General features: G+C 37.5%; 1 protein-coding gene, 2 non-coding genes and 1 pseudogene across 8 annotated transcripts in view; 2 read left to right on the plus strand and 2 right to left on the minus strand.

The window, feature by feature from the left end:
• The window catches only part of TMCC1 (transmembrane and coiled-coil domain family 1), a 258,804-nt gene that overhangs the window by 155,826 nt on the left and 86,586 nt on the right, over positions 1-16,392 (minus strand). The gene's annotated exons all lie outside the window — the stretch shown is intronic.
• Positions 8,748-8,851, plus strand: LOC116637263. Its single transcript, XR_004300447.1, has one exon. It is a non-coding gene; the product is annotated as a U6 spliceosomal RNA (small nuclear RNA).
• Positions 11,836-16,392, minus strand: LOC116636889 (annotated as a pseudogene).
• LOC116637255 lies at positions 13,406-13,513 on the plus strand. Its single transcript, XR_004300439.1, has one exon. It is a non-coding gene; the product is annotated as a U6 spliceosomal RNA (small nuclear RNA).

The following is a 16,392-nucleotide window of genomic DNA, read 5'->3' on the forward strand; positions in this document are numbered from 1 at the left end:
GGAGTCCCAGAACAAAAGGTGTGCAACAGTCTTTTAACGTAATCCATTCAGGGGCGCCTGGGTGGCTCAGTCGTTGAGCGTCTGCCTTCGGCTCAGGTCATGATCCCAGGGTCCTGGGATGGAGCCCCACATCGGGCTCCCTGCTCAGCGGGAAGCCTGCTTCTCCCTCTCCCACTGCCCCTGCTTGTGTTCCTGCTCTCGCTCTGTCTCTCTCTGTCAAATAAATAAATAAAATCTTTAAAAAAATAAAGTAATCCATTCAAATTGGAGAAGCAGGGGCAACAAGAAGAGGAAACTGAGAAGAACACATGATGTTTTTAAAAGTATTCAGAAGATCTGCAGCTCTTTCAGAACTTGGAAATGACCCAATTACAGCTAGAAAGAAAATCAAAATTGAAGCAATTAACTCCAGAGACAACAAAAACTGTATAAAAAGGAAAATGTAATCATATTGTACTTATAAGGTTCAAGCTGTTGGAACAGAGCAAAATTCGCCACCCCATAATGTGTATCTTTGGCATGTGGATGATTCTAGGCTAATTATTTTTAAGAATCAGAGGCTCACAAAGAAACTTTAACCTTCCCCCCAAATGCCTAAAAAAACTTAGAGAGAAGACCTGCTCCAGGAAGGGAGCTATCACCACAGGTAACTACAGTAAAACCTGAACTTCTGTTTACCAAACATTTACTCTTTTTCATCGTCCTGTGAATTGTCTTCCTTTTCTTTGAAGTCCCAGGCCCCTACCCACTTCTCCTTAGTTCTGGATGGCATATAAGCCTCAACTGCCTGACTTCCTGTGGGCCTCATATTCTTATGGAGCCACCTTATTTAAATAATCAAATATGATTTCTCCTCTTAATCTGTCTTATGTCACTTTAATTCTTGTACCAGCCAAAAGAACCTCAAAGGACAGAGGAAAATTTTCCATTCCCCAACAATGTAAAAATATTGACATTGGCATATGTAAACAGTTTATCAAAATTTAAAATTTTAATAAGATGTGGGCAGGAAAGATAAGAGAGCTTAATCATCATCTTCATATAGGAAATCAACAGATAATATCTACAACAGAAACAAATGGCATAAGCGTATTATTTAGAAAATACTTAAATAAATTCCAGTATAAAAAGTTAAAAGTTTAAAAACTGTTGCCTGAGAAAGGAAACAATATAGAGAGTCCTGATTAGTGGCTTTTTTTAAATAGATGTTTTAATGATAAACATAAAGGTTAAAATAAATTTTCCTTGGGTTAGATATGGTGAAAAAAAACATTTGTGAGAGCTCTAAGAATCTGAAGAATGGTAGTATATGAGTCTACAGAAACTCCTTCACAAAAAATTTAAGCAACTTTATAAGCAAGTAGAATGTTTTATACTTCTAATTGTGTTGAAAAGCAAAGAGACGGCTTTTAAATTTTTGGTTTCACACTTCTCTGAAAGACTAAAGACAAAAATATATATCTGAAACAATATTAATTTCTTTTTTTTTTTTAAGATTTTATTTATTTATTTGACAGAGAGAGAGAGAGAGAGAACAGCAGAGGGAGAAGCAGGCTCCCGGCTCAGCAGGGAGCCTGATGCGGGACTTGATCCCAGGACTCTGGGATCATGACGAGCCAAGACAGTCGCTTAACCAACTGAGCCACCCAGGTGCCCCTGAAATAATATTAATTTCTTAGCTTAATTTGTTCCTGTAGCTTATTGTTGGTCTAAGGTCATGATTCAGTCTTCCTTTGTCAAAATGCTTTTCAGATTTTCCAGCTGTGATTTCAAAAAAACAGTACTAGGACAATACAGAATTGTGAAGCTACAAACAACGAATGGTAAGAGCTAAGGGGAAGAAAAATCCCAAGGGCTCTAATCTTTAAGGAGAGAGAAAGTCTCTACAGAAAAATATAGACTTAAACATTCAATCATACAAAAAAGGATGGCTTTGACATTTTCAGCATATGATATGTAATAAATATGTGATTTGTAATAAATATTCTTTGGTCTTCTATCCAGTTATTGGCTCATAGCTCCCCAAACTCTTGGAACTTCCTAAGCATTAAGAGCAAAGGGAGCATCTTTTGTTACAGTATTTGGTCTTTTGTCCTTAGATCCTAAAATAGCTTTGGAGCATAAAGGGGACATATTATTCAAAACAAGCCCCCATTCAACCACACCTGATTTTATGTTAATGCGGTGACTTAAAGAAAGCCCCTAGTTAACCATAGGATGGGAGATGGTTGCCAGGGGAACCAACCATGTAATTAGAGTTGGAATTTTCAGCCCCACCCACCCTCACCTCCAAGGAGTTAAGGAGGGACTGGAGATTGTGATCAATTACCACAGGCCAGTGATCTAATCAATCATGTCTATGTAATGAAGCTCCCACAAAAATGCCTTAACTATGGGGTTCTGAGAACTTCCAGGTTGGTGAATACATGGAGGTTCTGGGAAGGAGACATACCTAGAGGGCATGGAAGCTCTGCACCTCTTCCTATATACCTTGCCCTTTGCATCTCTTGGCCATTCTAGAGTTATATCCTTTTATAATAAATCTAGTAAGTAAAATATTTTCCTGAGTTCTGTAAGCCACTCTAGCAAATTAATGGAACCCAAGGGGTGAGTGGTGGGATCATTTCATCTATAGCCAGCTGGTCAAAGCACAGGTGAAAACCTGGATTTGCCAATGGCAGCTGAAGGGGGAGGGGAGGCAGTCCTGTGGGTCTGTGCCCTTAATCTGTGGGATCTGAACCTATCCTCAGGTAAGGTCAGAATTGCATCAAATTGTGGAACACCCAGCTGGTATTGCAGAGAAGTGCTTGGTGTCAGGGGGGAGGAACCCACACATCTCGTGACCAGAAGTAAAGTGTAGTTGTGTGCTGTAGTAAAGGAGAGACACAGAGGAATGTTTTTTCCTTATATAAACATCAATTCCTCTTGCAAAGATTTTTTTTTTTTTTTGCCAGTTTCAACAGTAGCTAATTCTTTTTTACCTAATTTTTAGGTAAATCCCACTAAAAGGAAAAAAATACTCAGTAAACGCAGTCTATATGTGACAAAGCGTGACCCCTCTAAATAAGAAAAATTTTTATTCAATTGACTTTATTTAGTAAAACACTAGAGTTACAAATCCTTATAATGATGAAAACAAGATAAAAAAGTCAAGCTTGTCTTAGATGTTGGTACCAATCCACAAATCTCTGCACCTGAATGCAACGAAAGATAAGGCCATAGAACTAGGAGCAAAAAATAAGGGATATACATCCCAAACCAGTACGTAGACCCAAGGCAGGTAATTTATACTGTGGCCTAAAGTCTCCTGAGCTGTAATCAGATCATAAACTCTTTATTCCCATTCTCACAAAGCTAAACTTCTGACAACAGAAAATAGCCTGAATTCCATCTTTTTGCCAAGAAACTTAAGCAAGATCACCTTATATTGAAAGCCCTCTGAGGGAACATTTCTAAGAAGAATAAATTAACCTCACAGGTATTTATCTGCTTAAACTTAATTTGATTCTATGTTTGGTGTAACTCATCACAAATTTTGTAAAGACACTGTGTGATACCCAAGGAAAATGGAAAATGGAAAGAAGCTTATCAGAGAAATGTTTCCAATCACAAACATCAGTTTCAATAACAAAGTGGGTAGACTGTTGTCTTCAACTGTTTTGCATCTTTGTACCAGACAACAGTTCCAAGCAAAAGAAAACATGGACACTGTTCTTTAACCTTGAAGAATGTATAGTTCTGGCCTGAACAATCTACAATTGTTGAAAACAAGTTCAATGTTGTTGGAAAGCCTCTGGTGAGCTAATACCAGAAAACAATGTTTAAGATATTCTACTCCTACACTATAATAGGTGGTTATTTAGATGTGTATTTGCATAGCTGCTTAACATATGAGACTTTTATTAATAAACACAACATATGCTCCCCAAGATTATATTATGTTCTATAACCTTGTATTTCACTAAAGTTCCAGAAAACATTTCCCACAGAACATCCATATGGGGTAGGTTATACGAATCTTCAGTTCCTGTGACGTACTACTCCATTATTAAGATTCATATAAAGAAACACTCAGAAATAAACAGATCAGAATTAGGACTCTCTTTCACTTTTATGGCCATTCATTCTGTGGTTTTCATATTTTAAAAAGAGAAGTGGTCCTGAGAGGGAAATCTCAACAAATGCAGGATTAGCCATTTTAAAAAATCTCAAGTCACGATTCCAGCATTTGAGACTCTTAGACTCATTGGAGCAGAAGGGCTTCTGCCTCTATGTGAACAATGAGAGAACAGGGTGTTTCAGGGGAGAAGAAAACCACCACCACAACAGAGAAACCTAAGTAGGTACTCTGTAGCACACTACTCAAATCAAGTATAGTGAAAAGGCTGTTAAGTTTATTGCTGGCTTATCCTTGCTAACTGGATTTCACAAAACCATCCCCTCACCAAAAAGAAAAAAGAAAAAAAAGGAAGGGGTGTATGGATACTAAAGTTTTTGTTTTTATGGTGATACAATTTTGAGCTTAAAAAAGTGAAGCTATTCAATTATACTGCAGAACAAATTATTTTTAATTAAATAGTACATCTTTCAGAGGGAATTTATTTACTAAGTCATCTAAGATATTATACACTAAAATAACTGTTCACTCTAAACTTGTTTCATATTCTCTTTCTCCTTGCTTCTCTTTTTATTTGGTATAAAGAAGCAGAGTAAAAGTTTGTTGATAAAGTTCATTGTTGGAACTCCTTACTTATATATTACTCTCCCATATAGTCAAGCTATCGGCTTACAAGAGGCATTAAAACTTTCTCCTATGTGGAGACGGCTTGAGAATCAGAAATCATCAAATTTCTAAAGAAAACAGCAGAAGTTCTGAGCAGAAGGTCTGGAAGAAGAAGTGGAACAATTTCCCAGTGTAGTCCTGTTCCAGATCTTCATTCACAGGCTAGCTTTCCTACAGTGTTTCAAATTTAAATGTTCCACCTATGAATTCCTACCTACAGTGACAGAATTTAGGAGTACCAAAGGTTGTTTAGTCCAGCCGGACTCTCAATGGAGTCACAGATATTTCCTACAACATGCATGATGTGTGGTTCTCCAGCTTTTGCCTGATCTTCCCAAGACAGCCTACCTCAAAACTGTACAGTTCTGTTGTAAAATCTGTTCTTATATTGTGGTTAGCATCACATTCCTAAGGTAAATATAAATGATTTTCATATTATCCAAAAATTCTTTATAGAGGAAAATTATTCTAACTTTTAATCTTGATCTAAATAGAGGATACATGCACCCCAGTATGTATGCAAGACAATCCAATGGACTGCGGTAAGAAAACATTGTAACTTCCATTTATATTACTATCACATCCTTTTATTTTTTAAGTTATATGATGGATGTAATTTATAGGAACAATTATATGTGCACAATTTGTAACATAAAAATATTAGAGATACGCTAAAGGTGTGGGTGAGCAAAATAATTTGGAGGCCACTACTGTAGACAGTTAATGTCCTTTCTTTTCTTTTATTTTTTTAAATATTAGGTCACAGGGAACCTACCTATATGATTATGGATCCAAGGTGGATATTAAATGTTCATCATCACTGTATCATGAACCATGTATAAATAAATATTCATCATGAGAAATTAATGGCACCCAAATAAGCTTTCAAAATATCAAAATAATAAACAGACCTTCTTGGATTATTCAGCTCTCCAACAAGTCTACCATGCATGTGACAACTGTGTGGACACATACACACATACACACCCACAGAGAAAAAGGAACCTATAAGGATATCTTTCATTATCTGTCCAACCTAAATTGAAAAATTAAATGTAATTTGACTAAATTTACCTACATTTAAAGTGCTAAGCTGGAGTCCTCAGAATACTAACATTGGAAGTGATCCCAAGAAGATACCAAGGTCCATTTTAATTAACGTTTAAAATTATATTGTTGTCCTTGAAATCAGCTTTTCAATTATAATGCTATTTAGAGCATACTCCCAAAATGCTTTAATAGAGGCAGACATAGGAAATACTTTAAGTTATTAAAGAAGATGTTCATGTTATAAGTAAATTCTAAAAGCAAGGCAAGGGAATAAAGATTGAGTCTTTGGAAAGCTGCCATATCTAGGATCTTTTACAATCTAGGATCGTAAAAAGGCAAGCACATTTACATTAAATTAGGTTTTCAAGGTACATTTTCAACTTTCTCTTACTTAAAACCAAAACAACCTTCCTAAACAAAGTAAAAATCCTATTATTAACTAACCATAAGAATCTTTGCAAAGTTCAGAATTTAGGCCAACATTCATGAAGAGTTAGTTCCATAACCTGGCTGGTAATTAAAAATAAGACTTTGGGATTGTATGAAGAGGTATATGCATCCCTATGCTCATTGAAGCATTATTTACAACAAGCCAAGATTCATAAGCAACCTAAGTGTTCATGGATAGATGAATGGATAAAGAAGATATGGTATATATACACAACAGAGCATTAGCCATAAAATAGAATGGAATCTTACCATTTGCACCAACCTGAATAGACGCAGTGGGTATTATGCTAAATGAAATAAATCAGACAGAGAAAGACAAATACCGTATGATTTCACTTATATGTGGAATCTAAAAAACAAAATACACAAAACAAAACAGAAATTGACTCACTGATACAGGAAACAAACTGCTGGTTACCAGAGGGGGAGTGGTGGGGGGAGGCAAAATAGATGAAGGGGATTAAGAGGTACAAACTTCCAGTTATAAATAAGTCATGGGGACATAATGTACAGCATAGGGAATATAGCCAATAATATTGTAATAACTCTGTATATGACAGATGGTAACTACACTTATCACTAGGGATCATTTCATAATGTATGAAAATAGCAAATCACTATAATGTACATCTGAAACTAATAGGATATTGTATGTCAGTTATACTTCAATAAAAACAAAAGAATTAGTTCCATAACCTGGTTAGTAATTAAAAATAAGACTTTGGGATTATATTAGTATTAACCAAGAAAATTATGTTTAAAATACACTGCAGGCTGTAAGAATCACTAGTATAATACAGAAGAATTAGCATGTTACTTCATCAAACATTACTCTCAGCAATACCAGAGGGTATCAGCAGAGGGCCTCTAGAAATCATGGTACTAAAGCTTCCTAGTAACATCCTTCCCAAGTAAACCAGGAAATGAATTCCCTGCTACTGATATTTGCTAAAATGATTTATGTTCAAATTAAATTGTCAACATCTGATTAAGACTCTAGCTCAGAAATCAAATATGAGAATTTCTCTCCAACTAAAAAATTTCACATCCAAACCAGGAAAGCAATATTCAAATGTCAAATACTGCTTTCCCGATTACAACTTGCACTATAAGATCAAATTTTTCTAACAGCCTCAATGAAAGTGTCAATACTATTTTTAATAAAAAATCTCTGTGAAATGTAAGATCATGATATCACAAATATGATGGATAAGCAACATTTGCTATCTTACCCTCCCCTAAGAGGAAATAAATGGGTAACAAGAATTTCTTCCTCTTTGTCTCCTACAGACCTAGACTACTCCCCTGTCATCACATGTGATTTCCTGACAGACATTATTGCAATCCCAGAGATGACTTTTACCTCAGTAGGCTGAAATTTCTATTATTTTGAGCTGGGAATTACTGTTCTGTTTTGAAGACAAAACCTCTTTGGACTTCAAGTATCACCAAACAGACATTAAAGAAGACAATGTTGGGGCGCCTGGGTGGCTCAGTCGGTTAAGCATCCGACTCTTGATCTCAGCTCAGGTCTTGATTTCAGGGTCGTGAGTTCAAGCCCCATGTCGGGCTCCACCATGGGCATGGAGCCTACTTTAAAAAAATTAAAACAAAAACAAAAAGAATTGAGCAATGATTTAAAAACAAAAGCTCCTGAAGATCTAAGTATAATACATTACTAGATTCTTAAACATGCCACAAAACTTTTAATTATTCTGATTTGAACATGTCCATACATTAAATAATACTACAAATATAAAGTAAGGAAAATCAGGTGCTGAAGGTAGGAAATATTAAGTGACATTTCCCACCTTTAACACCACATTAAAAGAAGATATAATTTGAAAGCATCTCACTCTTAAAAGCAAATATTTTAGAAACAAGAGGTAAGTTCTTCAGAGAAATCTTCTTTTCAAACATTCTCAAAACTACTAAGCATCTGTCATGTTTAAGTCACTATCTATAAAAAATTCAATTGAATTTCACCAAATGAAAATTAAAGATACGAAAAATAAGTCAGATTGCAAAAAGGAAAAACAATTTCAAAATGGAGCTGTGTACATTAAAAGAACCAAACAGTACCTTAGAATTAGGAAAGTAATAGCTCAGCTCTAGTTCCTGCTATATCCATATCTGGGTATTATGTTCTGTTCTAGAGACCATAATTTAAGAGGAATACTGAAGAACTGGAATAATCAAGAGTTGATGGACCAGGGTGCCTGGGTGGCTCAGTTGGTTAAGCGACTGCCTTTGGCTCAGGTCATGATCCTGGAGTCCCGGGATCGAGTCCCGCATCGGACTCCCTGCTCAGTGGGGAGTCTGCTTCTCCCTCTGACCCTACCCCCCTCGTGCACTCTCTCTCACTCTCTCTCAAATAAATAAATAAAATCTTAAAAAAAAAAAAAAAAGTTGATGGACCAGTATGATTAAGTACTCAAAACTATGATAATGGAAGAAGACTCCAGTGCTTGCTTCAGCAGCATATATACAAAAATGGAACAATAGAATTGATTAGCATGGCCCGTGCACAAGGATGATACTCAAATTTGTGAAGCATTCCATATTTGTCATGGACCTCTGGGGTCCTTAGTGAATTGCTGAAACCACAAATTTAGATCTGTGATTGTCAAGAATCTACCTGCTGTGTAGTTTTCCAGTGGAGTCCCGGGAGGCTCCCAATTCATTTAGTATCCCAAGAATCCTCTGAATCTCATAGCTAGAAAGTATTTTTAAGCCACTCTTTAGGCCAACCTTCTCCTTGAGCTATCTATTCTAGACTATATCGATTGCTATGAGATTATTCTTGGCAAGACCCGCAACAACAGAATAGTGGTCAAAAGCATGACTTCTGGAGCTAGAAAGGCATGGTTCTGATATCCAGTAAACTTCTAACCAGTTGTGAGAACTTGGTAAGTCACTTCAACCACACTCTTCTGTTTTCCTCACTTATAAAACAGAGATAGTAGGGGCGCCTGGGTGGCTCAGTCGCTTAAGTGTCTGCCTTCGGCTCAGGTCATGATCCCAGGGTCCTGGGATCGAGCCCCACATCGGGCTCCCTGCTTAGCGGAAGCCTGCTTCTCCCTCTCCCACTCCCCCTGCTTGTGTTCCCTCTCTTGCTGTCTCTCTCTCTGTCAAATAAATAAAATATTTTTAAATAAATAAATAAATAAGAGACAGTAATATTTCACAGTACAGCGTTTATACTAAGGATTCACTATTGCATTCTAGCACTTAGAATGCTTGGATCAATAAATATTTGAATTAAAAAATAAAAAAAGAATATCCAGGGCACTGGGTGGCTCACTCAGTTAAGCATCTGCCTTCCATTCAGGTCATGATCCCAGGGTCCTGGGATCGAGCCCTGCATTGGGCTCCCTGCTTCTTGCGGAGCCTGCTTCTCCCTCTCCCCCTGCCTGCCGCTCTCCCTGCTTGTGCACTCGAACTCTCTGTCTCTGTGTCAAATAAATAAATAAAATCAAGGAAGGGAGGAAGGGGGGAGCCCCAAGGATTAGGGATTATTCACCTAGAAAAGGGATTTTTCAGAAACATATTTTGAAAGAAATCCCTGCCTGCAAAGACACTATATACTTACTCTGACTGGCCCTAACTGGAGAAATACAATTTAATATAGATTTCAGTTTAATAGGTTAGATTTGTCTAACAGAGGAATCCATAGTAGAATGGACTTCTTTGGGAGATTCTGAGGCCAGAGAACCACTTGGGGAGAATATGACAGAGCTGAATAAAATGACTACAGAAGTCCCTTCCAACCTAAGATACTGTGTTAATCGAAGTCTCAAAAAGGTAAGTGGAACTTCCTTTAGGACAATGCTCCAGGGCGCCTGGGTGGCTCAGTCGTTAAGCGTCTGCCTTCGGCTCAGGTCATGATCCCAGGGTCCTGGGATCGAGCCCCGCATCGGGCTCCCTGCTCGGCGGGAAGCCTGCTTCTCCCTCTCCCACTCCCCCTGCTTGTGTTCCCCCTCGCTATCTCTCTGTCAAATAAATAAATAAAATCTTTAAAAAAAAAAAGGACAATGCTCCAGAATTCTTGTCTTACCCCTCAGATAGCTGTAGCAACTTGGTAGGGGGGAAACAACCCTAAAAGCACAGAATTAAAAAGAATCGTTGCCGGGGCGCCTGGGTGGCTCAGTCGCTGAGAGTCCGCCTTCAGCTCAGGTCATGATCCTGCTTCTCCCTCTCCCACTGCCCCTGCTTGTGTTCCCTCTCTTGCTGTCTCTCTGTCAAATAAATAAAATCTTCAAAAAAAAAAAAAGAATTACTGCTGAAGCACCTAGGTGGCTCAATCGGTTAAGCATCCAACTCTTGATCTCAATTCCAGTCTTGATCTCAGGGTTGTTGAGTTCGAGCCCCGTCTTGGCACTTCTTAAATAATAATCATAATAAATGTTTAAAAAAGAACCATTGCTACCATCGGGTTACCTGCCAAATTACCTGAAGCAAAGATAAATATCCTTGCATTTCCTACTTTAAAGCACCTTTTGGAGGTTAAGACTGTTGGCTTCTGGACTTCCAGAAATTTCACTGTGGCCTTTGACAGTGGATGTGGAAAGCAATAGGAAACTTCTACTCTTTTATCTAAATTTCTACTTTATTCATTTCTACTATAAGAGTTAATTATTGGACTTCATATCTTACTTTAATTGCTAAGACCACCTGTTTAATTTTTTTCCTTAGGTGTTTCAGGAAAATTAGTCTCCTTGGATGTAGGCATCTAGATAACAGGTTACCAATTTTTTGGCAGTCTAGATTCTTGTAAGATCTTCTATACCCTCTGCCTTTATATTACACTTCTCACACTAAGTACATGATAAAAATGTACAATATTGAGGCATCTGTGCTATAGTGGAATGAGCACAAAAAATTAAGACTCAGCCAGGTACTAGCTCTCTGGTCTTAAGTAAGTTTAAAATTTTCCCTAAGCCCTAATTACTTCATTTGTAAAAAATTAAAAATTAAATTTAAGAAAAGGGAGATCAGAACTACCTCAAAAAACTGACATGCAATGTAAACTACATTATATACATAAACAAGATCTTACATACCTTAGATACAAGATAAGCTGAGTATGATCCCACATAATAATATTAAAACAAATTCACCTCCACAAAACATCCTTGCAAAGATCACTACCAACTACATGGAAAAGATTCTCAATTATTGAATGAGTCACTAAAATTCAGTATTCTCAGGGCAGGTTTCTTGGTTATCTTAGGGCAATAAGAAGATGACAGAGGGATGATTCTCACCTTCATCCCCCTTTCTTAACTATAATTCTCCAACTATATTTTGTGGTCAGTGTGAGACTACAATTATGAGCTCTCTTCCACCTCACCCTCAACCTCATAATGCAGAAATAGCTCCACAGAGACTGTATATTTAACTGGTTACCTCAGTAAATAGAAGAGGCCTTATCTTAGACCCTGTAAATAATTACTCCATTTTCTTATTATTTTGTTTAGATATGTAAGAATCTAGAAAGTCACTGCTCATATTTTAATGATGAATGGTATTGAAGTAAGTCTAAGGAATCATTACAGTATTTTATTTCCATTGCTACTCATCTGAAAAAGAAGACAAGAATTATTTAAAAGTAATAGCATAAGAGGGGCGCCTGGGTGGCTCAGTCGTTAAGCGTCTGCCTTCAGCTCAGGTCATGATCTCAGGGTCCTGGGATCGAGTCCCGCATCGGGCTCCCTGCTCCTTGGGAGCCTGCTTCTCCCTCTCCCACTCCCCCTGCTTGTGTTCCCTCTCTCGCTGTCTCTCTCTCTGTCAAATAAATAAATAAAATCTTTAAAAAAAAAAAAAAAAAGTAATAGCATAAGAAACCAAACAGACAGAATGAAATCAGTCTTTGTCCCTGCTCTTAGATTTCTGCCCTCATTCAAACAAGCTGATCTAGTTACCACTATCTGAAAAAAGAAAAAAAACTTTCTCCTGCTTGACAGAACTGGTATTCTTCAGTTCTCTGACATGATCAACAGGACAAAAAGGCAAGAATGCTAATAAACACAGAATCAGAGGGAACCCAGGGATCTGGACCTGGTATCATTCATAATTAGCTCTATAACCTCAAGCAGGTTTTAACACCCTGGGCCTGTAAAATGAGTTTCATTAGGATTGTCCCTAAAGCTTAGCAGTCTGAGTGTTTGCTAGCTAATCACTTGGAAACAGCCAGATCTACTGGCTGAAAATCATTTGTGTTGCAAGGGACTCATTTTGTAACTGGAAGTTTCTAAATTCTTAACTTCCTCATTATTACAACTTTGAAATGTGAGTCAGGGCTCCTTATTCCAGTTAGATGTTACTATGATAAAATAAAATGTATTTGTCAGTTCTTGATACTTGACTTGATCTTTGGCTGGAGGTATGAATATTCTAATACATTAACCAATAAATACTTGCTAACTCTTTTTACAGAAAGACTTGTCATAAGATTAATTTTTTTAAGGGGGGGGAGGGGCAGAGGGAGAGAGAGAATCTTAAGCAGACTCCACGCCTAGCGTGGAGCCCAACACAAGGCCTGATCTCACAACCCTAAGATCACGACCTGAGCCAAAATCAAGAGTGGGACGTTTAACCAACTGAGTCACCCAGGTGCCCCAAGATTAATTTTTAAAATCAAACATCTTCTATATATCTAAAATGATTCTATTTAGGAAGAGGGTATTTTCAAAGTCCATCTATATATAAAATAAGAGACACAAATCAATGCAAATACATATTGTAACCCTGAAGTATAAAAGCTCCAAAGTGAAATCTAGTCTGCTTCTACTGACTGACAAGACCATAGAGGTCATAATGATATAGTATCAAAATAAGTCAAAATTTTTTTAAAAATTTTTTTTAAACTTTTTTTTTTTAATTTTTATTTATTTATTTATTTATTTGACAGAGAGACACAGCGAGAGAGGGAACACAAGCAGGGAGAGTGGGAGAGGGAGAAGCAGGCTTCCCGCCAAGCAGGGAGCCCAATGCGGGGCTCGATCCCAGGACTCTGGGACCATGACCTGAGCCGAAGGCAGACGCTTAACGACTGAGCCACCCAGGCGCCCCTCAAAATTTTTTTTAATAATTAAAGACTGAATTCTTTATTCGGAATGAGTGCTCGCTTCGGCAGCACATATACTAAAATTGGAACGATACAGAGAAGATTAGCATGGCCCCTGCGCAAGGATGACACGCAAATTCGGAATGAAAGAGTCTTGTCTTACACAGTAGGTAATAAAAAGGAATAACGTATACACATTATTAACCATAAATGAAAAGAGAAAACCAGTGCAAAATGCAGCAGACAATACATCTCTAACATATTGCAAAGGCTGATACCCGGACAACACTACTTCAGAAAAGTGCCAGCGAAATGGTGAGTGTGTGAAAACAAAGAAAAATATTGTGTTTATAGGGTGCAGAAAGTATCCCAGAATCTGACAGAGCCCATGCATCTCTGCACCCAGAATACACTTAGAGAGTAATTTAACCATGACAATAGGGACTACAGAAAATGGTATACTGTGTATAAACCTGGCCTCTCTAATCGCCTCCTTTCGTGCCTGGAACATCTTGACATTGTTCATGTTCGACTGCCAATATTTCACATATCCTCCATGGTCTGCTGTCAACATCCACATGTCATTATGTGACCAAGTCATGGCCCTCACTGGGCTATCATGAGCCTGTAATATTGTTTCAAAACTGAAGGTGAGTCCATTCCACAAGGTGAACTCTCCACTAGAAGCTCCAGTGACCAACCGTCTTCCTTCTGGAGTCCACCTAACAACAAATACTGGACACTTTATTTGTTGATGTTCTAACAAATTCTGTTACTGCATTCATATGATTATACAACATCCCTACAGGTGGGACCAAATCACTATAATAACCTGCATCAGGCTGAATTGCCCACATATCTCTCTGGTCTCTTTGCCATATTCTATTCTCCAAATACTTAATTACAGATGGATTATACTCTATGGTTTTTCAGTTTACTGCTTTTCTCATCCGTTTTCCATCAAAGGTAAGCTGCTGCATTGCTTGCTGCTGTGCAAAATCAGGTAGTTTATAAAATAGTTGTCGAGGTGCTTGGTGTTAGAACCTTGGCATATGGAAAAAACGGGGAGGAGAACCAATTTCTGTAGCCATGGTGATGTATTAGTCCTACCACACCTCCAGCGCTGAGCAGAGCTCCTAATGAATGGTGAGCGAAGGGTTTGTCTTCACTGTCAGGAATGTCTCTCCCCCTGGCCTCTTCCCTCCACCCCTCTCAATCCCTCTCCTCCAAAGGAGCAGCCGCCATCTTCCCCTATGAGCCACCGAGTGCACTCAAAATAAATCAATTTTTAACAAATACTTACTAAGCCCAACATTGTGCTAACCTGCCAAAGTTGCCTATCTTGCTTGAGATAAAATGTTGTACTCTGATCTCTGAAAAAGAAAAAAAAAAATCAATCTGTTCTAGTGATTACCTTATATAATACATGATCCTGGTCTGTCCTTCTGTTTAGATTATCTATTTATCTACCTATGAGTCTTTGGAAACTAACAGTCACAAGGGAAGACAGTTTAACAGTGTTATGGATAAACAAAAGAGTAGTGGGACACTGGTTGCCAAAATTCCCCCCACAACTAAGATTCAAAGCTACTGATAAAGTACCCAAATCCCTTGTGAATAAAAGGGAAAAGCAGAAGTGAGGTCACATATTATATTCCTTTAGAGGTCTAATTACTCTGAAGTATGTATCTGTTTTATAATGTAAAAGAAATGGAGGTTATATCTAACTTAAAGCGTGAACTCAACATTGTTTTATGTTGAGCCTTCATCACAAAAGCTGCTGTTCCAAACAGAGGAATGTAACTCATATTTTTAAAAATATAAAAAAAAACACTTTAGAAGCATCCTTATGGTAACTCTGCAAAACAAATTCACCAAGTTCAAGAACATCCTAGATATACCTTCAATTTCACCCTTATGACAACCATATTAAATGTCAATATAAGATCATTAAGGATAATCAAAATACCTCTTGGACCACTACATAAATATACTATATTAAAAGAAACACACATTCTGGACCTCTGAACTAGGGTCAGTAAAACTAAAGGTTACTTATTTTGGCAACCAAGTTTTGTTCTATAAAGTACCTTTAACAGAAAACAACTAAAAAGCCAAAATATATCTCCATCTCTGGATTATTCCTACTTTTCCAAACTCATATTATTCCCTTGACAAGAAAAAATATTCCCTTGACAGTGTCACCTACCTGACCCTAAATATACAGAAAACAGAGATCTCTATTGGTGTTCATCAAAAATTATAATTTTTCAGCTATTTTGTGGAAAATGGACATTATCTACTTCTCCCAAGCAAATCTTTAGGTTTTAAATTTTGTTTACCTTTAAGTTTTTAAAATTCTAACAGTCATTAAGTCTTACTTAGTCTTCTATATTATCTATTCATTTCCATAGTTATCATTTCAGTTCAATATTTACAAAGGGCATACTTACACTATGACTACATCATAGTCACTGTACTTAATCCAGCTCATATCCTAATGATCTCCTGTGCTAGTTACTTCTCAAGTCATAATCCCATATTTATTAATGTCCTGTCCATAGGACAGTCATCACCTCACTTCCACCTGCTGATCTTGGCCTAGGGGCACCACCTGGTGGTCAGCAATAGGAACTACCCCTCCCACCACCTCATTTCTTCCCCACTGGGAGAACAGTACTTCTGAGCTTTCAGGTTTTGCTCATAGCTCAACTAATTCAATCTTAGAGATCTCCCTTTCAGGAGTGCCTGGGTGGCTCAGTCAGTTAGGCATCCCAATCTTGATCTCAGCTCATGTCTTGATCTCAGGGCTGTGAGTTCAAGCCCCACGTGGAGTCTACTTAAAACAAAAAACAAAACAAATCTCCCTTTCATATTAACAGAGCTGGATGCCATCCTGTCGTGATTAACCAAGGTGGCAGGGTCCCTTATTTATAAACCCTGGGTAATCCTCAAACTCTAAATCTACATATTATCTTAATCATTTTAAGAATGAGACTGAGAATGAGAAAGAATGGGTTTTTTTTTTTTTTTTTTTAAA

This window comes from Phoca vitulina, unplaced genomic scaffold (assembly GCF_004348235.1).
Source record: "Phoca vitulina isolate PV1807 unplaced genomic scaffold, GSC_HSeal_1.0 scaffold13, whole genome shotgun sequence".
Taxonomy (NCBI): Eukaryota; Metazoa; Chordata; class Mammalia; order Carnivora; family Phocidae; genus Phoca; species Phoca vitulina.